We start from the raw sequence: 26,086 nt of genomic DNA on the forward strand, positions 1-26,086 counted from the left end.
AAGTTGTGTCCAACTTTTTGTGACCCTGTGAACTGCAGCATGCCAGGCTCCTCTGTCCTCTACTATATCCCAGAGTTTGTTCAAATTCATGTCCCTTGAGTTGGTGACACTGTCTAACCATCTCATTCTCTGCCGCCTCCTTCTCCTCCTGCCCTCAATCTTTCCCAGCATCACAGTCTTTTCCAGTGAATCAGCTGGCTCCTTACATCAGGTACCAAAGTATTGGAGCTTCAGCTTCAGCACCAGTCCTTCCAGTAAATATTCAGGGTTGATTTCCTTTAGGACTGACTGGTTTGATCTTGTAGTCCAATGACCTGTCAAGAGTCTTCTCCAGCACCACAATTCAAAAACATCAATTTTTCCATGCATAGCCTTCATTGTGGTCCAACTCTCACATCCATACATGACTAGTGGGAAAACCATAGCTTTGACTATATGGACCTTTGTCGGCAAAATGATGTCTCTGCTTTTTAATATGCCGTCTAGGTGTGTCATAGCTTTTCTTCCAAGGACCAAGTGTCTTTTAATTTCATGTCTGCAGTCACCATCTGCAGTGATTTCAGAACCCAAGAAAATAAATCCTGTCACTGTTTCCATGGTTTCCGCATCTATCTGCCATGAGTTGAGGGACCGGATGCTGTCATCTTAGTTCTTTAATGTTGTGTCAAGTCAGCTTTTCACTCTCCCCTGTCACCCTCATCAAGAGGCTCTTTCATTCCTCAATTTCTGCCATTAGAGTGGTATCATCTATCTGAGGTTGTTGATATTTCTCCCGGCACTCCTGGTTCCAGCTTGTGCTTGATCCAGCCAGACATTTTGCCTGATATACTCTGCATGTGATTTAAATATGAAGGGGACAATATACAGCCTTGCCACAAATGTAAAAAAAAAAAGCCATATTAATCCTATAGATGTGTACTTATTTTGATATCATTTCTTACAGAGTTTGCTTTTCATTTTCTACATATAGCTTAAAATTGTTATTATCTACTACGTTGGAAGTAATTGCATATTTCTAAAGTGCATTTCATTGTTCCCCAATTGATTAAACAGTAAATATTATTTTATCTGTTCATTTGATATTTTTAGGAGCATCACTGTGAACAACAATTATTGTGCTGTGATATTCAGGACCCCAGCAGAGCTGGAGGGAGCTATTGTCTCACACTTAAGTTGCTGCTGTGTCATTGGAAGCACTTTTGATCTCAGCTCCTTCTTTTACTGTCAGGATCATACAGCTATTAGCATTTATCCTCATTTAGGCTCATCTAGGCTTTAGTTTTGCATTTTCAAATATTCCTACTTCATAAACTACAGGAGAGACTTAGATGACAGTAATATAAGTGCTGAGTAGGTACAGTAGGTGCACAGTAATTAGCATCTCTTATTACAAGTTTTGCTATGGGCATTATCTACATTTAAATTGTAACTTCAGTTGTACTGTGAGCTTTCAAAAAGATGCAAATCCAGTAGAATTGCATGAAAAAAAAAAAAAAAAACTGAAGAAAAATACAAGCAAATTCCCCAGGGAATGAACACTGTGAAATTTATTTTGTGGCTCAGTGGTCATGGTTCAGATGAATACTGTGTTTTGAATACGCAAGACTAATGATTGTTTCCTTTTAATAAATGCAGGAGCTGTTGTGAAACATAAAATTTACCAAAATTTAAACTTTTGGGTAAGTTATCTTTCAGGAAATCCATGACCGAATTCCACTTTTCCTTTCTTCCCCTGAATTATATATTGCTTTATATCAAAACATAATATGCAATTATTAAACATAACAATTAAACAGAATACTAGCATTTATATTGTATTAGCATAATAGTATTTGATGATTGGAAGAATGGAGTGAAAGATTCAAAGCTAAAAGATCCCCAAAGACATCATTTATCTCAAAGGGACTTTATCTGAAGGATGAGGCTATCAAGTCTGAATGGCTGGGCCAGAAACTCAGAGCACACTTCCTACTTCTGCTGGTACTGAAGAGCCAGAGGCACGCGAGATGACTCCTATACTGTAGACAGTTCCCCCTTCTAACACAACCCCAAGATTTTGAACTTGTGTGGTGCAGGAAGCAAAAGCAAACTTCAAGAACTCTGAAGGAAAGAGCTTTCAGTATCTAACAGGCAGTGTTAAGTTGCTGTGGTCGTGTCCGACTCTTTGTGACCCTGTGGACTATAACCCACCAGGCTCCTCTGTCCATGGGATTCTCCAGGCAAGAATACTGGAGTGGATCGCTGTGCCTTCCTCCAGCGGATCTTCCCAACCCAGAACTCCAACCCTTGTCTCTCGGGTCTTCTGCATTGGCAGGTGGGTTCTTTACCACTAATGCCATGTGGGAAGCCTAGAGTCCCTGGCATTCCCTAGCAGTCCAGTGGTTAGAAAGCAGAACAGAGAAGCAAAGTTAATCTCTCATCATCTCTGGGTGCTTAGAAGATGAAAACTCTGCAATGTGATGTACAGTGGTTTGCCATAAACTTACAGTTCTTCCCCACAGACCATTTGGAATTAGAACTAGATGAAATTTAAATGAACCTTCACCCCAATTGTGGACAAGATGTATTACTAACTGACTGACTGGTTCAGCTCCTCATCTTACCTGTGTAACAGGTAAAACAATATACACTGTCTGGGGAAGAACAATAACAATTTTGACTACTAGATATTATGATACAAAGGAAGAATTTTCTTCAAGGCCAAGAAAACAGCAAGAAAATAAAAATTGTGATCAAGAGGAAAAATATAAATAAAAGTGGATGCATAGACAGTCTATCTGCTGAAGTTAATAGGTACAATCTTTACTTCAAATACATATTTTTTAATAGGAAAAAAGACAAGGAAATCAGGATCTTAAAAAGGAGAGAATGTTAACAGATAATTGCAATCTCTTAAGCAAAAAGCAGGCATTCTATAATTAATACAATGTCAGAAAGTTAATGATCATGAAATACACTTAATTAATGCCAAGAAGATAGGATTAGTAAATTTGAAGACAAGTAAATGGAAATTATCAAAATCGAATCCTATAGGTAACATTCAAAAAACCTAATCAGGGTACAGAAGTATATAAAAATATCAGATTATTGATCATATATATAATTAAAGGACAAGTAAAAGAGGAGAGAATGATTGGGATAGAATTAGAAATATAAATGGAAATATATTTCCTAATGTTCATTGTTAGTATACTAAAATACATTAGATTTTTATATAGTGAACTTGGAACATCTGATTCTGCTAGATAAACATTTTTAGTTCTGCTAGCTGTTTGATGGACTTGTTAAGATATTCTGCACATATGTATGTATCACCAGTGAATAAAGAAACTTTGATTTCTTTCTTTCTATGTGGTATGTTTTAGATATTTTTCTTCTCCTGTTGCTCTAAGAACTCCAGTACAAAGTTAAATAAAAGTAGTGAAGAGAGACATCTTGTCTTGTCTTAATATAGAAGAAAACATTCACTCATAAATACAATGTAGCTTGTAGGTTTTGTAGAGAGCTTGTATCAGGTTAAGCACATTTCTTCATATTATTACTTCATTGAGAAATTGTGTGATTAATTCATTTTAAATTTTGTCAGATGTGTTTTTTTTAATCTATTAATTCATTGTATTTTTCTCCTAAATGCCCTTAATTTGGTGAATTGCATTTATTGAGTTTTTTTTAATGTTGAACAAATGTTGCATTTCTATGATAAACTTCTTTAAGTATAACGTATAATTCATTTTATGTATCACTGATTTTAATTTCTTAGCATTTTGTTAAAGGTTTTTGGTTTTATATTATGAGTGATGCTGACCTGAATTATTTTTGCAATACTTTTTTCTGGTTTTAGAAGCAAGACTATACTTGTTTCACAAAATATGTCTAGAAGTGTCCCTTCCGCATCCATTTTCTGAATATAAAAAAGAAAAAAATTGCATAGACTGACACTTTTTTCTTCCCTAAGTGTTTGATATATTTCATGAGCACTCACACCTTAGTGAGATTTATTTTGTATGAAAAAAAATTTACTTATGCAATTTTAATAGGATTGAAATAAGGCTACTTCTTTATTAATAGATAACAAGCTTTAATAGGCTATTGAAGAGCTTATGTTTATGAAGCTAATTGTCTATTTTTATCTAAGCTGATGAGTGTACTGTAATAAATTCTTTCATGCTCTTCTCTATTTCTTTAAAAAATATTTTTATTGTCTATGCTGGTGTCCAACCCTTAATATTGGTCATTTTTATCCTTGTTCTTACTCTCCCAATCAGTCTAGATAGAAATTTCTTGATTTTATTGGGAAATCTTGACATCCAACACTTCATTTTTTTTTTAATTTTTTACTTTTATATTTTTACTTCACTGTTTCTGTTCTCTTAATTTAATTATCTCTTCATTTTTCTATTCATAAGATGGAAAGTTAAATTTTGCTTCTGAAATCTTTATAGATTTACATAGCTATGATCAATATTGTTTGTTTTATTTTGTGTGATAAAAGCCAAATATTCTTTTTCATCTTTTTATATCAATATATAGTTTTCCAAGAACTATATGTTTAGAGACTATTGCTCATTAAATTATTTTGGCTCTTGAGGAAAAAAAAAAAAAGACCATATTTGTTTGGTCAATTACACTTCCAATGACATCCAATCTCTTCTAAAATTTTGTGTTTTCATCTAGGATCATTCTTCAGTCTGAAAATTGTCTTTGATTATTTCTGGTAGTGTAATTCCCCCATTGACTGATTTTCTCAGTTTCTGCCTGAGAAGTCCTAATTTCACTGGCTTTAGAATTTTAGGTTGACTATTACATTTTCTCTTAATTGAGCACAACACTAATTAATTCTCTTTATTAAGCACAAACTGTTTCTGGCCCTTTTAGTCTAATGTAATTGTAGAGTTTTCTTTTATATATCCTTCTTAAATCCCTTCTGGGCTTCCTATGCATATACTAGGAACTTACACAGTGCTCCAAAAGGGCCATGCATAAATCTTTTTGAGGCACATTCTCTTATATGTGGTCTTTGTGTGAGACAGTTGTAGTGCAAGGCACTGATGATGCTTAGAAGGCCTTTTGTCGATTTTAGCTTAATTCTACTATCCACTGCCTTACATCTCTCTGAATCCTTGAAAGTAGATTTGATAGCCTCATCCTGATGTCATCTCTCCTCTGATGCCTTTCATTGCATACAGATTCTTCTAAGAATAAAACTCCCATTAAAAACAAAACAAAAAAACTCCTTCAACCATATACCTTGTCCTCTACATTACCACTAAATCGTGCTTACAGACGGAACACAACTGAAGAAAGGAATTTTCAAACAAACAGATGAGAATTTCAGAGAGGTTTTGAAAATGGAAGTGTGAATCCCCCAGGAAAAGGTAAACAGAAACTTGATTGTACAACCACCCTGCTTTTGCCATCCCATTGTTGCCTTCACTGTAACTCTTTAAACAACAGAGATAGCACTTAAATTCTTAAATAGAGGGAACTTTGGGATTCCAAGGTGGCTCAGACAGTAAAGAATCTTCCTGCAATGCAGGAGACACCAATTCGATCTCTGGGTTGGGAAGATCCCTTGAAGAAGCTAATGGCAACCCACTCCAACATTCTTGCCTGGAGAGTTCCTTGGACAGACGAGCCTGTAGGGCTACAGTCCATGGGGTCACAAAGAGTCAGACACAACTGAGTGACCGACACTTTCACTTTTCAGAGGACATAGTTCTTCTCTGTGAAAAATCTGCTTCTATAAAGGAGAATGACCTAGAACAGTTCAAACAGAGAAGATGAAGAGAACAAAAACATTTTGAAATAAGCACATTCTAGACTGTATCCTGAAAGTTCTATGAACTGCTTTGGGACATTTGGGTTTCTTAATTCTATCTCCATTTTTTGACATCACTAACACTTCATTTCTCCTTTGTCCTGTAATTTCTCATCCATCAAAAATGCAGGAATAAGGGATTATTTCACCAAAGCAAGGAGTTCCTGGCTAAATGGAAAATAGCATAAGGCTGGAGTTTCTTAGTGAAAGAGTGCTGACAACATTTTATATCTTCTACATGCATGGTTTAGAATTTACATCAAACTAGAGCAACTCTTCAGCATCTCTATTCTTCAAATTAGTAAATTCTAAAGAATATGACACAAATACCCATTATTAAGCTATACCAAGTCAAATCACATAATTAAGACAGAGAAAAAAGTAAAGACTAGTTATTAACCTGGTTCTGATATGAGTAAAATATGTGGTGAAGGAAAATGACATGATCATAAAGGTACTTGAAAGAAGGAGGGATAAGCAAGTAAAGAAGCATTTTAATTTTACTTTTTCTCTGTCCCTCTCTTTTGCTCTTCCTTTCCTTCTTTCTAGGGAGAGGTCACTATGATGAGATAGATGAGCAGAAATCAATGGCGCTGGCTCCTTGGTGGCCTGAGTTAATCCATCTGACAGACGGGGAGGGGCGGGGGCAGTCACTCAGCCTCCACACTCAGCTCCCCTCGTGCTGGCCCAGGTCCCATTTGGAATTCATTTGCATAGCTGGGTAGCGCTCCCTGCGGAGTCGCATTGAACAATTTTGCAGCTGTGACAGCTCGAAATAGAAAAGCTAATGCAACCAACCATTGACTTCCTCTTTTCCTAAGCCCTAACTGGGAATTCTTTACATAGAAAGGGTGAGGATCCCTTAAAATTCTGAATAAAGCTCTCAGGTAAAATATCGTCAGGTATTTTGCATTTGTAATTTAACATTCCTTAGCTCTGGTTTCCGCATTCACCTCTGATTATACTTGCCTACTTTGCTTTATTGGTTGAAAGGAGAATAGTACTGTTGGGTTCCTTAATAGATATCTTCCCTTTGCCTTTTGGGAAACAAAGACTTGAGTAGTTTTCCTAAAGTCGGAAAATTCAGGAAAGCTTTTTTTCACTTCTCTTTTTTATGTTTCCTTCGATTTTTATTGGCTTCCTTATCTTTCACTCTATCTCTAGCCATATCTCTCTATGCAAACACAAACATGGACATACACATGCATATGGCACAATACATTTTAAAACAGGAGACTTTGATTGATTCTCCTGAATTAATTGAATTTTAATGTTTTAAGAATGTTATGTGGAAAAAGTAAAATATTTTGTGCACACAGACCTCTGTACATTTGTCTATTATATTTAACATTACATTGCAATTTAAGCAATTATTCTTCTAAAATGTGAAAAATAGTATACTCAATTATCTTTCATTGAAATTTCTCTTCACATAAACCAAATAACAGATTACATGTTAACCATATTTATTTTAAAATAAGTGAGCCATGGCAATATAGCCTCATTATTTTAGAATGCATTATCATGAGATAGGTACTTGGTGGGAGGAGTCAGTTTTTCTAACTAAAAGGAATCAAGATAAAAAGTATATTGGTTGGAGAAAGCTCGGTTGGTGAATTTTAAAATTTTTGTTAAAGTTTATTCCTTTACTATTTGTATCCAGAAAGGTCTTCATAAAAATGTATTGGCTTATCTAAATAGGTTTATATCAGATGTATTGACTTTTCCAAAATCTAATATAATGCTTTAAATTAACATTGCAAAACCCAGTAATTACTTTATTTCATGCCAAATGTCAGTTAAAACATCCATATCTGAGTGGTTGCCATGAATCAGATTTTGCTAGACTTTCTAGACCTTTCCAGAGGATATATTGCTTATTGATACATATGTACATTTGTGATGCTGTTGGGAGCGTGGGGTGAGTACAGCACAGAAGTGGTGGTTGAATGAAGCTGCTGTAAAAATGATCAGAGTTTCACATGGTTCTACACACACATATATAGGGAACCACGACTGGACGTGAGAGGCATTCAGGACTCACTTAAGGAGAATATTTCACTCTGCTGATGACTCCTGTTAAATTTCAAAATCCCACCATGACTCCTGTTTTATCAGGATCCAGGCAGCTTTCAAATTACACACACATAGAGTTTCTTCTCCAATTACATCCCCAGGCCAACTTTTCTGAACAAAGCCATCTGCTTATGCTGGCCAGGGGAAATCAGAACATCTGAGGACTGGCATCAACCATAAAGCTCCCTGACACATATTATTGGGGATTATGTGATAAGTCTTTGGTGAGTTTTCCAGATTGGGTGTGTATATTATCAGGTTTGGCTAAAACTAAGGCAAGAATTAATTTCTAGGTCAACTAATGGAAACATTTTTGCAGGAAAGGGTAAATATCAAGATGATCCTACCAGAAACTCCCATGTAGTTTACAAATTCCACTTATGCTTTCCCAAGTGGAAACTTTCTTCTCCAGTTCAGTGCCTCTTCTATTGACTATTGTGTGCTGCTTGCTATGTCACTTCAACCTTGTCTGACTCTTTGCAACCCCATGAACTATAGCCAGCCAGGCTCCTCTGTCTGCGGAATTATCCAGTCAAGGATACTGCGATAGGTTGCCACGCCCTATCATATATACCACTTACAGATCTCTTGCTTCATTATCACATATTATATGATGTATGTGTTATGTCAGTCCTGAGAATCAAGCACAAATATTAGTCTTATTACAAAAATGAGTACTCTGGGAGAAATTAAGGTAACAATGAAGAGAGGAAAAGAGAAAGATAATTCATTATGTATCAGGCAATATATTGATATAATATTTTTTCTTTGATCTTTGATTTTCTTTAACTCTCATAATTCAATGAGATGAATGGCATCTCCATTCTACACTGAGGATAACAAAGCGTTATACAGGTAATTGGTGGAAGTAGTCATGTCCTTGGACACAAACAGAAACCTGTAGTTCAGAAGCCTCCACGATGACCCTTCCCTGACCCTGTTTCTGTCCTGGCAGGGAGTCTTGAGCAGCAAAGGGACATGCCCATAGAGTGTCTATGCACATCTGTAAGCCAGGTTCAGGTTCAAGAATCCTGGATTCTTGAAACCTTGGCCAAATCCTAAGCTCAGTTCCATCATCAGTATGGATCTTTTCTCCTCCCAAGGGTAATCCATACCACTCAGGGCTTTTAACACTGAGCCCAAGGGGACTCAGCTTGGGTGTGCAGGTGGGCGTCCATGTCCATGCACATCACACTCCTTGTGATGTTGCGTGAAGTCAGAAGCAAGAGCAAGGGGTCTTAGGCCAGAAACTTGGGAGAAATCTAAGGAGTCTCAATGCGGTCCCAGCCTTTCAGAGTGTTATAAAAGTGTATTTGTCAAGCTGAGAAGATAGAACCTTTTTTATTTAACATCCTACTAGCTTGGTTTGCAATCTTCCAACCCTGAATATACATTGGAAGGACTGATAACTGACGCTGAAGCTCCAATACTGGGGCCACCTGAAGCGAAGAGCTGACTCGCTGGAAAATACCCTGATGCTGGGAAAGATGGAGTGCAAGAGAAGGGACAGAAGATGAGATGGTTGGATGGCATCACCGACTCGATGTACATGAGTTTGAGCAAACTCCTAGAGATAGTGAAGGACAGGGGAGCCTGGCAGGCTGGAGTCAGTGGAGTCACAAAGATCAGACCTGACAGAGCGATAGAACAACAACGACACTTGGATATATAGCACACGAACTTTTGGGGCCTCAGAACTAGTATGATTGACAGCTGGTGCAGGAACCAGGCTTTAAACCAAAATCTCTTACTCTGAGTTCTAAGTCCTTTGCAGGTAAACCAGACCTGTCTCTCACCCTTTGTGGGAGAAGTAATGTAAAAGCCCTATCAACCTCGTTCTTCTTTTCATCTTTTTATGTACTTTAAGGACAGGAATTCTTTCAAACCTGCTGCAGACTGAATATTTCTCACCCCCATGTGGCAATTTTTGGAGGCGGGGCCTTTGGGAGATGTTTAAGTCATGAATTCAGAGCCCTCATGACTGGGATCAGCGGGCTTATACAAGAGCCCTCAGAGAGATCACCCAGCCTTCTGCTTCGTGAGGACACAGCAAGAAGATAGCTGCCTAAGCCAGGAAGCCGGCTCTCACCAGACACTGATTCTACCAGCGTATTGATCTCCGACTGCCCAGGCTGTAAAACTGAGAAATCCTGGCTGGCTAAAAGCTTGCTTCAGATTTTCTGTAAGATGTTCCAGACTTTTGGACAGTCCAATATATTTCTGCTGTTTATAACTTGAGAAACACATTTCTGTTGTTTATAATGTCCTAGATGGGCTCTGATATCATCTCTTCTTGTTTCTGGATAGAAGGAAAGCTTTCAAGAATTTACCATTAAGCATAATGTGAGTTTTGTTTTATTTTTACATATTCTATCATTAAGTTCAGAAAGATTCCTTCTATTCCTAGGGGGATTATTCAGTTTTTTTTTTTTTTTCATAGAAAAGTGATGGATTTTATCAAATAGATTTTTCTGTGTCTATTACAATGTGTGTTTGCTTCCCTTTTATTAATATGGTATATTATATTGATTGATTTTTGTATGTTAAGCCATACTTAGAATTGTGTGGCAAATTCCATTTGGTCATGCTGTATAATCATTTTGATATGTTAGATTCACTTTTCTAGAAATTTGTTGATGTATTTTATGTCAATATTTTTGTAATATTTTGCTATCAGATGAGACTGATCTCAATAAAATTGAATCAGAAAGTGTTTTCTTTTTTTTTTCTTTTAGATTAATGTTAATTCTTTAAATCATCATTATAGTTTACCAGCAAAGCAACATAGGTTTGGACTTTTCTTTGTGAGAAAATGGTTTCAAATACTCAGTCTGTATACTTGTTATCTATCTATTCAGGTTTATGTCTTCTGAGGCATTTTTTAAAATTAATTAATTTATTTATTTATTGGCCATGCAGTGTGGTATGTGAGATCTTAATGCCCCAACCAGGGATTGAACCCAAGTCCCCTGCTTTGGAAGCAGAGTCTTAGCCATTGGCCAGCCAGGGAAGTCCCCCGAGTCAGTTTTGGGAGTTTGCATCTTTTTAGGAATTTGATCATGTCATCTGCATTATATAATCTGTTGCCATACAATTGCTCAGAGTATTTCCTTACAATCTTTATATTGTAAATCCAGCTCTGATTTTCCCTTTATCGTCCCTGATTTTAATAATTTAAATCTCTTATCTTGGTCAGTCTTGCTAAAGTCTCAATTTTATTGGTATTTTAAATGTTTAGTTTTCTTCATTTTCTCTATTACTTTTTCTGCTTTGTGTGTGTGGTTTATATCTACAATCACTTGGTCTTCAGGAAAAGAGATCATCCTTAATAATGTGGGTGGGTTTCATCCAATCAGTTAGAGGCCCTGAGAGCAACAAATGAAGTTTAAAGTGAAAAACAATTCTGTCTCAAGACTGAAGTGCCAGCTTCTGCCTATTTCCAGCCTATGGTTTGCCTTGCAGATTACAGACCTGCCAGCTCTCATAATCATGTGAGTGAAGCTTTTAAAAATTATATTTATATAGATATATGTATGTATACATATCATACACACACACACATATGTATACATACATATGTATGTATGGTGTGTATGATACACATACATGGTGTGTATGCACACACCATTATTCTGGTTGGGATTCAGTGAATTTCCTAAATATGTAAATTGTATATAACAGATTTGGAAAGTTGTGAATCACATCTTCCAATTTGCCCTTCTTTTCTGTCCTCTATTATTTCTAACTGAAGTCTTGATATGGTGCTAGAACGTCTTACACAATCTTATGCATCTTTTTAAGTCTCTGTAAGATATACCCCCTCTCTTCTACAGAGCATTTCCTGTAAAATTTCTTCAAACCATCTGTTTAAGTTTTTCAAATCTCTCTCTAATTCTCTCTTAAGTGATGTTTATTTTGGTGCATAGCCACTTAATTTCTATTTTAATTTTCATGCTACAATTTGTTTATTTCAGGTTTAAATTTGCTGTCACATATTATATCCTCCTTTCCTTCATCATATTTTGTCAACTTTATTTCTTAAGTATATCAAACATTTATTTTATATATTGTATATGATAGTTCTGATATCAATTGTCACTGTGTATCTGTATCTGTGATTTTTTTCTGATAAATCAAATTAGTTGGGCCTTCTTTCATTTTGTATTTAGAAGACTTGGTTTCAGAGCTTTGTGTTTTATCCTTGTCAGTATAAAGGATCCGCTGGTTGAACTCTGAGCCTCAGACGTAGAATGCATGTCCTCTGAAAGTGTCTCTCTCTCCTTGTAACATACATGCACACAGTTTCTTTCACCTTTTCCTTTCTTCTTCAGGGAAGTAGGAGGCACTACCAATTCCAAATTGATGTAAACTAAATGTTTAGCTCTCATGTAAATTCTAGATTTTTCCTATTTTATCTACTGAACATGCTACTGATCAGATGTCCTCACGTTAGCAAGGTCTTCCTCAATAAATTTGTGTTTTAAACCACCAGAAACTGACATGCACAGTAAGAGAAATATTGACTCCAGAGATTTTTGCTGAGTAGATTCATGACTTATTTTTGTTTCTGACCAGAACCTTATGTAAGAATCTTTAAATTTTGCTTTAAATTTTAATTCATTAGAAATAAATTTAATCTACCATACACTGACAGCTAATATGTTTTTAATATTTATGGAATAAAAATCAGTTTTATCTCTTATAAGAGTATATTTAATATATTTAACAAAATGCATTTAAATATTTCATGTATTTAATATTCGTATATATGTGCACACGTGACTATTGCAAGAGAAAGTTATATTAACATTACTAGTTAGCATATATTTCATATTGACTTTAAATGTTTTAAAAGTTGAAATGTGGAATGTGTATTTAAAATTATGTTACTGTACCCCTGGGCGTAGTGACATAGAGTGTAACTCATAAACTGTATAATATGAATATTTATATACACACAGAATGATACATATTTAAATATGGTGCTTCCTCTGATTATTCTAACTCTGAGTGAATAAGAATACCTTACCATAATAAGGAACTTGGCTTTTTATGGAAACTATAGTGAGAATTCATTATATTACTTGTGAAACACTCATGAGAAAACTTTTTTGTCAAGAATTTCACATCCATTCTAGTTACGCGTTCACCATGTTCAACCCAGAAACATTATTTCTTTGGAACAACATTCAAGAAGATGCCCCTGGGATATACGAAAGGCAAGTGGTAAATTTTAAAGAATTGCTTTAAAAAGCTGCTCAAGTGAAGGCTTCTCTCAGTTTCCTGATGTTTGTGGAGGCTCCACGCCTTTCCTGTCAGAGGCACAGGTTAAATTTGGTTACCTTCTGAGCAAAGTCTGGGGATAACTTGAGTGTAGAAGAAGGGAGCGAATACAATATCCACAGTCCAAATGCAGGATTGGTTCTAAGGTCTCTCCGTGGGTCTTTAGAACATGTCTGGGTTGAGGGCCTGACTCGGCCGCTCCCCAGCCACTGGCAGCCTGCCAGTCACTGCACCCCTGTCTCAGCCATCACCCCCAAGCCACATCCCACCTGAGCCCAAGAGCAGGGGAGGAAGAGAACTGTAAACACTTGGGACAAGGATGGAGGGGGGAGGGAAGCACTTTGGTTTTTAGGAAGGTGAGGGGTAGTCTACTGCTGCAAAGATCTTTAAAAGTGTTATATCTGATATATGATTAAAGCTAAGATAGTATATTTAAAAAAAGAAAAACTTCTACTGTAGCATAGTTGCCTTACAAGGTAGTGTGAGTTTCTGCTAATGCGAGTCAGCCATATGTATATGTATATCCCCTCTGTTAGGGATTTCCTCCCCACTGAGGTCACCTCAGAGCACTGCATATGGCTCCCTCCACTATAGAGCGTCTGCTCAGTTGCAACCATCTCTTTTCAACCCTACACCAGACTCCTCTGTCCATGGGATTCTCCAGGCTAGAATACTGAAGCGGATTGCCATTTCCTACTGCAGGGGATCTTCCTGGCCCAGGGATAGAACCTGTGTCTCTTGCATTGGAGGCAGATTCTTTACCTACTGTGCCACCAGGAAGCCCATGCTTTAGTGGGTTAGTATATTTTTAACTGTAATTGGCCTTTCTTTGAAATGCCATGAATTCAACATATGAACACATTCTGAGCCTTAGAGGACTTCTGCATTTGCTTTTGCTGTTCCACTTGGGATTTTCCCTTCTGTGGTTGGGGAATTACATTGCAGGAAACAAAACTTCATCTCCCCCCAATAAAAACCACAAATGCCAGGTTTCGTTTCCCTGCCTCTCTTGCAGGCAAGCAGGGAATGTGACATAGCAACCCAAACTGGACATGCTGACCCTACACTTTGAGTCACAAGCAATGTGAACTAAGGAGGACCCATTCTTGCTATGGGTGGAAAACGCCAACAGCAGTTACCTCCAAGTCCCTGGTGGCTCAGACAGTAAAGAATCCACCTGCAATGTGGGAGACCTGGGTTCGATCCCTGGGTTGGGAAGATCCCCCGGAGGAGGGAAACGCAACCCACTCCAGTGGAGAATCCCCATAGACAGAAGAGCCTGGCAGGCTACAGCCCATGGGTTGCAAAGAGTCGGACATGACCAAACGACTACGTACACACACTAGAGGTTAGATGTATATTGTGTTGTCCACTGTTGGTGAGATGCATTTAGTAGAAAAAGTTACGTCTCCAGCCAGTATTTCACTGACTTAATTTTTTCTTTCAGTATGTTTTGTTCATGCCCCATCCATGCGGGGTCTCCGTCCCTTGACCAGGGATCTAACCCCTGACCCTTGCATTGGATGCTCGGAGTCTTAACCACTGGCCAACCAGGGAAGTCTTTTACTGACTTGATTTAGATTATTATTTCTCTCTATGTAGCCTCCAAATTCTGTTCATTAGATTTCCTAGGGTTTGTGAATCACTTAATATCCTTTTAATACATTCCTCTTCAGGTTAAATTATTCATACTTTATTTGTTGCTTTCAATTAAGTATCTCCTATAAAATGTGATAGGTAATATAGTTTATTTTGTTCCTTAGAATTTCATTTCAGAAAATCATGTTGAAACAATGTCAACATTCATTAGCTATTAGATTATGATCTTGCAGGATGATTGTGATTTTGGCTAACTTTTTCTGAAGGCAAGCTATGTTAGACACTGTGTTAAGAGTTTCATATGCAATGTTGCCTATAACATTCAACATGGCATACAAGGTAGGTACGATTATTACTTTTCTCACACAAGTTTAAAAGTCTAGTCAGAGATACGCAGTACTGTGCAAACACTATGGTAAAGTCATAGCAAACACGGCCTTTTATGCAGCTTCATGTTCTGGTGTGTGCCGTTTATATATCAGTTAATGTGCTCAGAGCTCAAAATACAAAAATTAACTATGAATATTCCTATCCTTGATCCATCTTCTAGGTAAAATAATAAAGTAAATCTATAACTATTATTCATTATGAAAATTTTATAACAGCATGATGGAAACTCAAATAAGGGCACAATCATTTTTCAACACTGGTGTCCCCAAAAGCTGCAGACAGGGAGGTTAGGGATTCCCCCTGGTGCGTACGTGGCATGTGCTGTTGGACAGCTTTATCAGTGTTATTTATGGGCTGAAAGCATAGGACTTGCTGTTCAATCACTAAGCTGTGTCTGACTCTTTGTGACCCCAGGTACTATAGCACTCCAGGCTTCCCTGTCCTTCACCATCTACCAGAGATGAGAGATGAGTTTTGCTCATGAGTTTTGCTCACACTCATGTCCATTGAGTCAGCGGTGCCATCCAACCATCAGGGGCGACAGAGGATGAGTTGGAAAGGGTAAGATATGGTGACTCAACAAAAACTAAATCCCAAAGATCACCCTTGATGATATCAGGTATCACCCTTGATATATCAGAGAGGAGTGTCAAATATCACTCCTGCCAGTTCCCTCCTAAGACTGCATTATCAGGAATCTCTCAGGATTTTGTTTTACAAATGATGAATAACTTTGGGGGATAAGAAAAGGAAACAAATATCAGATATGTTTGCAATATTTAAACAATATATTAGCAACAGGGAAACATCTGACTTTATAGGGGTCACTTTTGACCTGACTACAAAATATTTTAATTGTGTCGATACTTAAATGTTGTCTTTATATGTAAGAGATGGAGAAGGAAATGGCAAGCTAGTTCAGTATTCTTGTCTGGAAAATGTCATGGACAGAGGAGCCTGATCGGCTTTAATCGTTGGGGTCGCAAAGAGTTGGACATGGCTGAGTGACTGAGCACACATGTGTATGTAAGAGAAAGCAATTTTCTCAGTAAGAATCAAGTCTGCACTTTTAATGAAATAGTTTTATGAATAAAGAAGTCAATAAGAAATATAATCTCCCACCATCAGAAACACACTTCAGATGTGAAACGTTTAAGGGAAATAGACCAGATAGAAGCTTCAGCAGCTTCCTCTTGTCTCTGAAACAAATCATGCAAAAGTAGTGGCTTAAAAGAATACAAATTTATTATCATCATTTGGAGGATGGCAGAAATCCCATGTGGTGCTAGTGGTAAAGAAACTGCTTGCCCAAGCAGGCGATGTAGGAGATGTGGCTTGGATCCCTGGTCGGGGAAATCCCCTGGAGAAGGGAAAGGCAACCTACTCCAGTGTTCTTTCCTGGAGAATTCCATGAGTAGAGGAGCCTGGCGGGCTCCATGGGGTTGCAAAGAGTCAGACACAAGTGAAGAGATTTGACACACACAGCAGAAATTCAAAATATGTTTCAGGAGGCTCAGATCAAGGTGTCAGCACTTCTGTGCTTCCTGAGCTCCCGGGGAGACGCTGCTTCTGTGCCTCTTCCCCCTCCTGGAGACACCTCGGTCCTTGACTGCCTTTCATCTTGAAAGCCATGGAGAATATCACTCAGCTTCTGCTTCTGTCATCATATCTCCTCTTCTGATTCTGTCTCTCCTGTCTCCCTCTTTCACATTTAAGGACCTTTATGATTCCATTGTATCTACCCAGGTGATCTCTCCATCTGAAGATCTTTCCCTAACTGCAAGCTCCCTTTGTCCTGTAAGTAACAGATTCACAGATTCCAGAGATGAGGGTGTGGATCTTTCTCTGGGGGGCATTATTCTCTCAACTACAGAATCTTTTTCATTCTACTTTGGCTCCCAATTTCTCTCCTACTGAATGAACTTCTTTTTCCCTCCTGATTTCTTTTCCTTAAATATGCAGGCCTATTTTAGAATGCCTCATTAAAGCAAATAAACTTCTCTTTGGACTTTATATCTCTCTCCAATTACCATCTCACCAGGTTTTATTCTTTAACAGCAGTCTTTTGAAAGTTTCTTTCACTCACTCTTTCCATTCCTTCTCTCTGAATCAATCTCCAGTTCATTTTATTCCCCAGGGAGATTTTATAGCTAGTAACCCCAGAGATCTCTCTGGACTAAAGTCCAGAGAACACTCCCTCCCATAGTATTCTGAACCCTCTCAATAGCAATTAAAATACCTTCCTTCTTGAAGTGACCATTGAGCTTGGATTTCATGTTACCACATTTCCATAGTTTTCCTCTGATCCTTGCAGGTTAATCTTTTCCTAGTTCATTTGTTTTTTTTTGCTTGTTTGTTTGTTTTTGTTTTTTTTTTTTGAATTTTCTATCTAGCTTAGTCTTGAACTTTTCTCCATTTCTACAAAACTGTTTCTCCCTAGGTAATCTCATTCACTTGCTTTAAGTATGGTCTATATGTCTTTTCTTTCTTTCTGGAAAAAAAGAAAACTATATATATAATTTATTTAGAGAAAATGGATGATAATTGTTCATGCCTATGTTTCAATGAGGTTATATGTGGAAATTTTCTGTGTCAGTGAGTGCACATCTATCTCATTTCTATGGCAATGCAAATTATGGACATACCATAATTAATATAACTAGCTTGTTGAGAAACTCCAATTTTCTATTTTTTCTATTATAACAGCATTTTGATAAATGTGTAATATGTAGTGACAAACATTTTATCAGTGAGGAATACCAGAGGAGGATATTGAATTCATTTCAGAAGAAAAATCATAGATATTATACTGTTAACAGTGTTTTGAGCTGAAGTCCTTTCCGTCAGCAGAGTCCAGCAGTTCGCTAACTTACTTCCCTATGCATTAAAGGACCTGAAGTCATAAGAAAGGGAGTAAGTAGTTATGCAATCACACTGGAAAGTAGTCAGTTTCCAACTATGTTCTCTTTTTTTTGGAGAGGAGATACTTCCTCTTTCCTTGGAGCTTTTCCATAAGAATGCCCCTTCAAGAAAAGAAGAAATATTCCAATAATATACATGTTTACAGTGATAAATTCTTTCTATATGCTTTGTTAAACTTGTATAGAAGTGATGACAATTTTTTTGAGCAACAACTTAGGCTGAAACTCAGGATTTATACGGTCACATCTCTGATGATATCTGCTTTTCTCATGAAAAGCAGCTGATATCCAGCATAGCAGTGGTTTTGCTAAAGGTACATCTTCTGCCCTGTGACTTAGGTGAGCCTTAGGAAGCCACTCTGTTTACCTCTGAGAAGGTTAGAAATAGTCCCTCCAAATTCCCATCTGAACTGTTTGTCCCCATTGATCAATGGGAACAAAAGGTTTTGAATCCAATTTTCCTTAAGATGCCCTTGAACTTGAACTTTGGCTGACTCAGCTCCAGCTGGCACAGTGTACCTCCTTAGGTGTCTTCCAGAAAAGCAGTCTGACCTCAAGTGAAACATCCACCTTCCAAGAACATACAAGTTGAGGGAATTTCTGAACCTTTTTTCTTTTCCAGGATCACAAGGCTCAGATAATAGTAAACATTGTGAAGAATAGAAATAGTTGAGCATGAATACACACACATGATTTTTAAACAAAGTGGCAGAAGCAATTTAATGAAGAAATGTATTAAATAAATCATATTGGAAAAAATGGACATCTGTAAGCAAGCAAACAAACAGCAATCTTCATTAAAACTACATTGTATTTAAAACATTGACATACAGGTCCAAGTGTAAAAAGCATAATTATGATTTCGGAAAACACTGGAGGAGACAATGTGACCTAAGATTAGGCAGAGTTTGTAGATATGACTCCAAAGAGCACAATTCATTAAAAACATAATCAAGACAGTGTGCTTCAGCTAGATTAAAATTGCTTGATTTCTGAAAGACCTTGTTAAGAGGATAAAAAGGCAAACCACAGACTGGGAGCAAATATCAGCAAATCACATAACTGACCAAGGACTTGTTTCCATAATCATAAAATATTTTCTAAATGATACCATAAGAATACAATTCAGCTAGAACATGAGCAAAAGACGTGAAAGACGTCAGGGAAGAGAATATGAAATACCAAGTCTTCACAGGAAAGTTGTTGACATCGTTGTCCATCATGGAAATGCAAACTGAAGCCATGATAAGATACCACTTATTCCTGAAGAATTACATGTGCTTGCATGCCAAGTTGCTTCAGTTGCGCTTGACTCTTTGTGATGCCATGGACTGTAGCCCGCCAGGCTCATCTGTCCATGAGTTTCTCCAGGCAAGAACACTGGAGTGGGTTGCCATGCCCTCGTCCAGAGGATCTTCCCAACCCAGGGATCAAACTCTTTTTATTTTATTTTATTTTATTTTTTATTAGTTGGAGGCTAATTACTTCACAATATTTCAGTGGGTTTTGTCATACATCGATATGAATCAGCCATAGATTTACACGTATTCCCCATCCCGATCCCCCCTCCCACCTCCCTCTCCACCCGATTCCTCTGGGTCTTCCCAGTGCACCAGGCCCGAGCACTTGTCTCATGCATCCCACCTGGGCTGGTGATCTGTTTCACCATAGATAGTATACATGCTGTTCTTTTGAAATATCCCACCCTCACATTCTCCCATAGAGTCCAAAAGTCTGTTCTGTACATCTGTGTCTCTTTTTCTGTCTTGCATATAGGGTTATCATTACCATCTTTCTAAATTCCATATATATGTGTTAGTATGCTGTAATGTTCTTTATCTTTCTGGTTTACTTCACTCTGTATAAGGGGCTCCAGTTTCATCCATCTCATTAGGACTGGTTCAAATGAATTCTTTTTAATGGCTGAGTAATATTCCATGGTGTATATGTACCACAGCTTCCTTATCCATTCATCTGCTAATGGGCATCTAGGTTGCTTCCATGTCCTGGCTATTATAAACAGTGCTGCGATGAACATTGGGGTGCATGTGTCTCTTTCAGATCTGGTTTCCTCAGTGTGTATGCCCAGAAGTGGGATTGCTGGGTCATATGGCAGTTCTATTTCCAATTTTTTAAGAAATCTCCACACTGTTTTCCATAGCGGCTGTACTAGTTTGCATTCCCACCAACAGTGTAAGAGGGTTCCCTTTTCTCCACACCCTCTCCAGCATTTATTGCTTGTAGACTTTTGGATAGCAGCCATCCTGACTGGCATGTAATGGTACCTCATTGTGGTTTTGATTTGCATTTCTCTAATAATGAGTGATGTTGAGCATCTTTTCATGAGTTTGTTAGCCATCTGTATGTCTTCTTTGGAGAAATGTCTGTTTAGTTCTTTGGCCCATTTTTTGATTGGGTCATTTATTTTTCTGGAATTGAGCTGCAGGAGTTGCTTGTATATTTTTGAGATTAATCCTTTGTCTGTTTCTTCATTTGCTATTACTTTCTCCCAATCTGAGGGCTGTCTTTTCACCTTACTTATAGTTTCCTTTGTAGTGCAAAAGCTTTTAAGTTTCATTAAGTCCCATTTGTTTAGTTTTGCTTTTATTTCCAATATTCTGGGAGGTGGGTCATAGAGGATCTTGCTGTGATTTATGTCGGAGAGTGTTTTGCCTATGTTCTCCTCTAGGAGTTTTATAGTTTCTGGTCTTACACTTAGATCTTTAATCCATTTTGAGTTTATTTTTGTGTATGGTGTTAGAAAGTGTTCTAGTTTCATTCTTTTACAAGTGATTGACCAGTTTTCCCAGCACCACTTGTTAAAGAGGTTGTCTTTTTCCCATTGTATATTCTTGCCTCCTTTGTCAAAGATTAGGTGTCCATAGGTTCATGGATTTATCTCTGGGCTTTCTATTCTGTTCCATTGATCTATATTTCTGTCTTTGTGCCAGTACCATACTGTCTTGATGACTGTGGCTTTGTAGTAGAGTCTGAAGTCAGGCAGGTTGATTCCTCTAGTTCCATTCTTCTTTCTCAAGATTACTTTGGCTATTCAAGGTTTTTTGTATTTCCATACAAATTGTGAAATTCTCTGGTCTAGTTCTGTGAAAAATACCGTTGGTAGCTTGATAGGGATTGCATTGAATCTATAGATTGCTTTGGGTAGAATAGCCATTTTGACAATATTGATTCTTCCAATCCATGAACACGGTATGTTTCTCCATCTGTTTGTGTCCTCTTTGATTTCTTTCATCAGTGTTTTATAGTTTTCTATGTATAGGTCTTTTGTTTCTTTAGGTATATATACTCCTAAGTATTTTATTCTTTTTGTTGCAATGGTGAATGGTATTGTTTCCTTAATTTCTCTTTCTGTTTTTTCATTGTTAGTATATAGCAATGAAAGGGATTTCTGTGTGTTAATTTTATATCCTGCAACTTTACTATATTCATTGATTAGCTCTAGTAATTTTCTGGTAGAGTCTTCAGGGTTTTCTATGTAGAGGATCATGTCATCTGCAAACAGTGAGAGTTTCACTTCTTCTTTTCCTATCTGGATTCCTTTTACTTCTTTTTCTGCTCTGATTGCTGTGGCCAAAACTTCCAACACTATGTTGAATAGTAGTGGTGAGAGTGGGCACCCTTGTCTTGTTCCTGATTTCAGGGGAAATGCTTTCAATTTTTCACCATTGAGGGTGATGCTTGCTGTGGGTTTGTCATATATAGCTTTTATTATGTTGAGGTATGTTCCTTCTATTCCTGCTTTCTGGAGAGTTTTAATCATAAATGAGTGTTGAATTTTGTCAAAGGCTTTCTCTGCATCTATTGAGATAATCATATGGTTTTTATCTTTCAATTTGTTAATGTGGTGTATTACATTGATTGATTTGCAGATATTGAAGAATCCTTGCATTCCTGGGATAAAGCCCACTTGGTCATGGTGTATGATTTTTTTAATATGTTGTTGGATTCTGTTTGCTAGAATTTTGTTAAGGATTTTTGCATCTATGTTCATCAGTGATATTGGCCTGTAGTTTTCTTTTTTTGTGGCATCTTTGTCTGGTTTTGGAATTAGGGTGATGGTGGCCTCATAGAATGAGTTTGGAAGCTTACCTTCATCTGCAATTTTCTGGAAGAGTTTGAGTAAGATAGGTGTTAGCTCTTCTCTAAATTTTTGGTAGAATTCAGCTGTGAAGCCATCTGGTCCTGGGCTTTTGTTTGCTGGAAGATTTTTGATTACAGTTTTGATTTCCTTGCCTGTGATGGGTCTGTTAAGATCTTCTGTTTCTTCCTGGTTCAGTTTTGGAAAGTTATACTTTTCTAAGAATTTGTCCATTTCATCCAAGTTGTCCATTTTATTGGCATAGAGCTGCTGGTAGTAGTCTCTTATGATCCTTTGTATTTCAGTGTTGTCTGTTGTGATCTCTCCATTTTCATTTCTAATTTTGTTAATTTGGTTCTTCTCTCTTTGTTTCTTAATGAGTCTTGCTAATGGTTTGTCAATTTTGTTTATTTTTTCAAAAAGCCAGCTTTTAGCTTTGTTGATTTTTGCTATGGTCTCTTTAGTTTCTTTTGCATTTATTTCAGCCCTGATTTTTAAGATTTCTTTCCTTCTGCTAACCCTGGGGTTCTTCATTTCTTCCTTCTCTAATTGCTTTAGGTGTAGAGTTAGGTTATGTAGATATCGAGAAGTGTAAGCTGGAACGAGGAGCTATCTGAAACTGAGCCGAACCCACACTGACCGCAACAGCTCCAGAGAAACTCCTAGATATAATTTTACTTTTTTCTCTTTTTTTTTCTTTTTTTATTTTTTCTTTTTTATTTTTTCTCTTTTATTTTCCTTTTAAAATCCCCTATTACTCCCCCATTACTCCTTAACTTTCATTTCCATAGATTTTTATGATTTTTTTAATTAGGGAAAAAAAAATTTTTTTTTCTTTCTTTTTTTTTTCTTTTTCTTTTTTTTCTTTTTTCTTCTTTTTTTTTCTTTCCTTTTTCTCTTCTATTTTCTATTTTTCTTTTTCTCTTATTTCTTTTAAAGGGATCAAACTCTTAAGTCTCCTACATTGGCAGGTAGTTTCTTTCCCACTAGTGAGTGTGTGTGTGTGTATATGATAAATATATATGATTCACACACACACACACACACACTAAGTTCTGATGAGAATATGGAACAACGAGATCCTGATGTATTGCTTGGGAGATATGAGATCATTACAGCTACTCTGGAGACTGCTTGGCGATTTTTTTTTTCTGTTTTTGCACTCACTAGAGTTCATTTCATTGAATTGATCTGAATATTTTATTTAAAGAAATATCTGAAGATTATAGCTTATTATTAATGGGGAAAATATAAACACACATATTTAAAGATCATTTTGTAGTGACATATGGGAAATAGATTTCTCCAATAACATGATTAGTTTTGTCGTGCTACTAGTGGGATACCTCCTGCAGAAGCATGTTTTTGCCTTCAAATCTGAGCACGTTACCCTCACATAAAAAAAAAAAAAAAAAAAAAGGATAATTGAAAAACAAGAAAACTTTGATTAGTTTAAATTTGTGGTAGACCACTTCTGATTTGTTGAAGAGCAAGTTCTTTTCCAGTCCCCAAGACATCTAACACCCATGCAGAGGAATTAAATTTAGATGCCCTTCTTCAGACAGCTGATAATTTACATGTGAATGAGTCCAGCAAGATTGAGAGTTTGAACTACTTTTGTGACCAGGAAGAGAAGTTTAGAGATGAAATGGTGTTTATTTGGCAATTTGCTCCTGCTTCTGGAGATACGTATGAGCTATCTACAAATGCACAAGAAAAGAAGCATTATGCAAATATTGTAAAGACATGGTAAAAAAAAGCTATTAAGAGAACACTCAAGAATGGACACTGTCGTCTATGGTATGTGGTTTTGTGTGGCTGTGTATCTGAATTTGAGGGCTTACAAAACAAAATCAAATACCGACAACACTTCAAGGAACATCTAGATAAAACAAGGGAAGATACTGGTACACTCTCTCAAAACTGAACTGGGTTGAGCAAAAAAATGCCTGCTACTCTGTTTGGAAAAATAACATCCTCAGCTATATAGGAAGATTTGCAAAACTTCCTTAAGGCCGAAGAATTACAGCCTGGGTTTTCTAAGTTCAGTTACATGTTGTTGGCAATTTCTTATTGAGCTGAATATGTGCTATATGTTCCAGCAATTATATTCCTGGGTATTTATAATAGAAAAATGAAAATATCTCTACTTAACACTCATAGCATGAAGTTGAGCAAGATGTGATTTGCCTATATAATATGCAGTTACCAGATGACTCGGGCTTCCCTGATAGCTCAGCTGGTAAAGAATCCGCCAGCAATGCAGGAGACCTAGGTTCAATCCCTGGGTTGGGAAGATTCCTTGGAGAAGGAAAAGGCTACCCACTCCAGTATGTTGACCTAGAGAATTCCATGGACTGTAGTCCATGAGGTCATAAAGAGTCAGACATGAATGAGCTGTTTTCACTTTTCACTACCAGATGACTCAACAAGTAGATAACAGACAGTTCAGTTCATTTCAGTTAGGTACAGTCGCTCAGCCGCGTCCGACTCTGCGGCCCCATGGACTGCAGCAGACACACGAGGTGAAGACAATCGTTCATAGGAGTGTCAGTCCTAACAGCCCCAAACTAAACAACTTAAATTTCCACTGAATGATAAATAAATAAAAGATGGTATAAACATAACAGAGTATTATTCAGAAATAAAAATGGAATGGAAGTCTATAGCATGCTAAAATGTGAAGTTTGGTGCCATTATTTTTCAATTGAAAGAAACGAGAAGGTCATCTATTGTATGGCTCCACTTATATTAAACACACAGAATAGAAAAATCCAGGGAGACAAAAAGTAGAAAGTAATTTTTGATTTCCTAACATTGTATGAGCTTTTTGAGTAGGGAAATGGGGGGAGGCCATGATGGGCATGGGGTTTCTTTTTGGGGTGAAAATGGTTTAAAATTAGTTTATGGTGATGGGTTACACAATTCTGTGAGTATCTTGAAATTCACTGAATGCTGTATTCCAAATGGGTGACTTGAGGATATGCCACACCTATCTCTGAAAAATTGTTTAAAACAGCTTATATGCTTTTTCATTTAATTTTTATAATATTCTTTAAATGACAAAATCGTAATGCTGGAGAAAATTCCATAGTTGCCAGGGTGTAGGATTGGGAGGAAAGACTATATAAAAGTGGTGTATCATGTCATATTGCTGCTCTTGATACATGTACAATAGTTTTGTACAATGTTATCATTTAAGGAAGCTTGGTCAAAGGCATGTGGGGATGCTGCTTTTTCCCACTTCTCTTGAATTTAAACAATTTCAAATGTAAAAGTTTCTAAAAAGCTAACTCTTTAAGAGACTGAATCTTATTTTTGAGAAAGAAACTTTCTGACATGTTATGTGTCAAAATTGTTTGAAGTCAAAATCCAGCTGAACAATTGTATTACTGATATTTCAGTCTGTTAGTTCTACTTTTGCACAGCTTAAGTCTTGAGGTTGGTCCTGCTCTGTCCACACATTGATCTGTTAGAAGTTTAAAGTTTTCAGCTTCAGAGAACATCACTTTCAATGCTTAGGGAAAATACTGTCAAAAATCCTGGAGATTTAAGGAAAGAATACAACATATTTAGCCACACACTTTCTAGTTTAAAATAAATAAATAAAAAGGAAAATATGTAACTCACATTCCCAACCTCACGAAAAAGCAGAAATTAAGTGGTGTGAAGCATCACCATGCTAGAAATAGATCATTTCTTGTGTTTTGTCCCCTTGATGGTAGTTTAGTCATTAAGTCATGTCTGATTCTTGCAACTCCATGGACTGAAGCCTGCCAGGCTCCTCTGTTCATGGGATTCTCCAGGCAAGAATACTGGAATGGGTTGCCATTTCCTTTTCCAGGGGATCTTCCAGACCCAGGAATCGAACCCAGGGCTCCTGCACTGTAGGCAGATTAT

The 26,086-nt window shown here is 37.1% G+C and overlaps 1 pseudogene; it reads left to right on the forward strand.

Annotated features, from left to right (window-relative positions):
* Positions 1–24,263, forward strand: part of LOC133047191 (regulator of microtubule dynamics protein 2-like) — a 52,783-nt pseudogene extending 28,520 nt beyond the window's left edge.
* The last annotated feature ends 1,823 nt before the right edge of the window (positions 24,264–26,086 follow it).

The sequence above is a fragment of the Dama dama genome, chromosome 26 (assembly GCF_033118175.1).
Source record: "Dama dama isolate Ldn47 chromosome 26, ASM3311817v1, whole genome shotgun sequence".
NCBI lineage: Eukaryota > Metazoa > Chordata > Mammalia > Artiodactyla > Cervidae > Dama > Dama dama.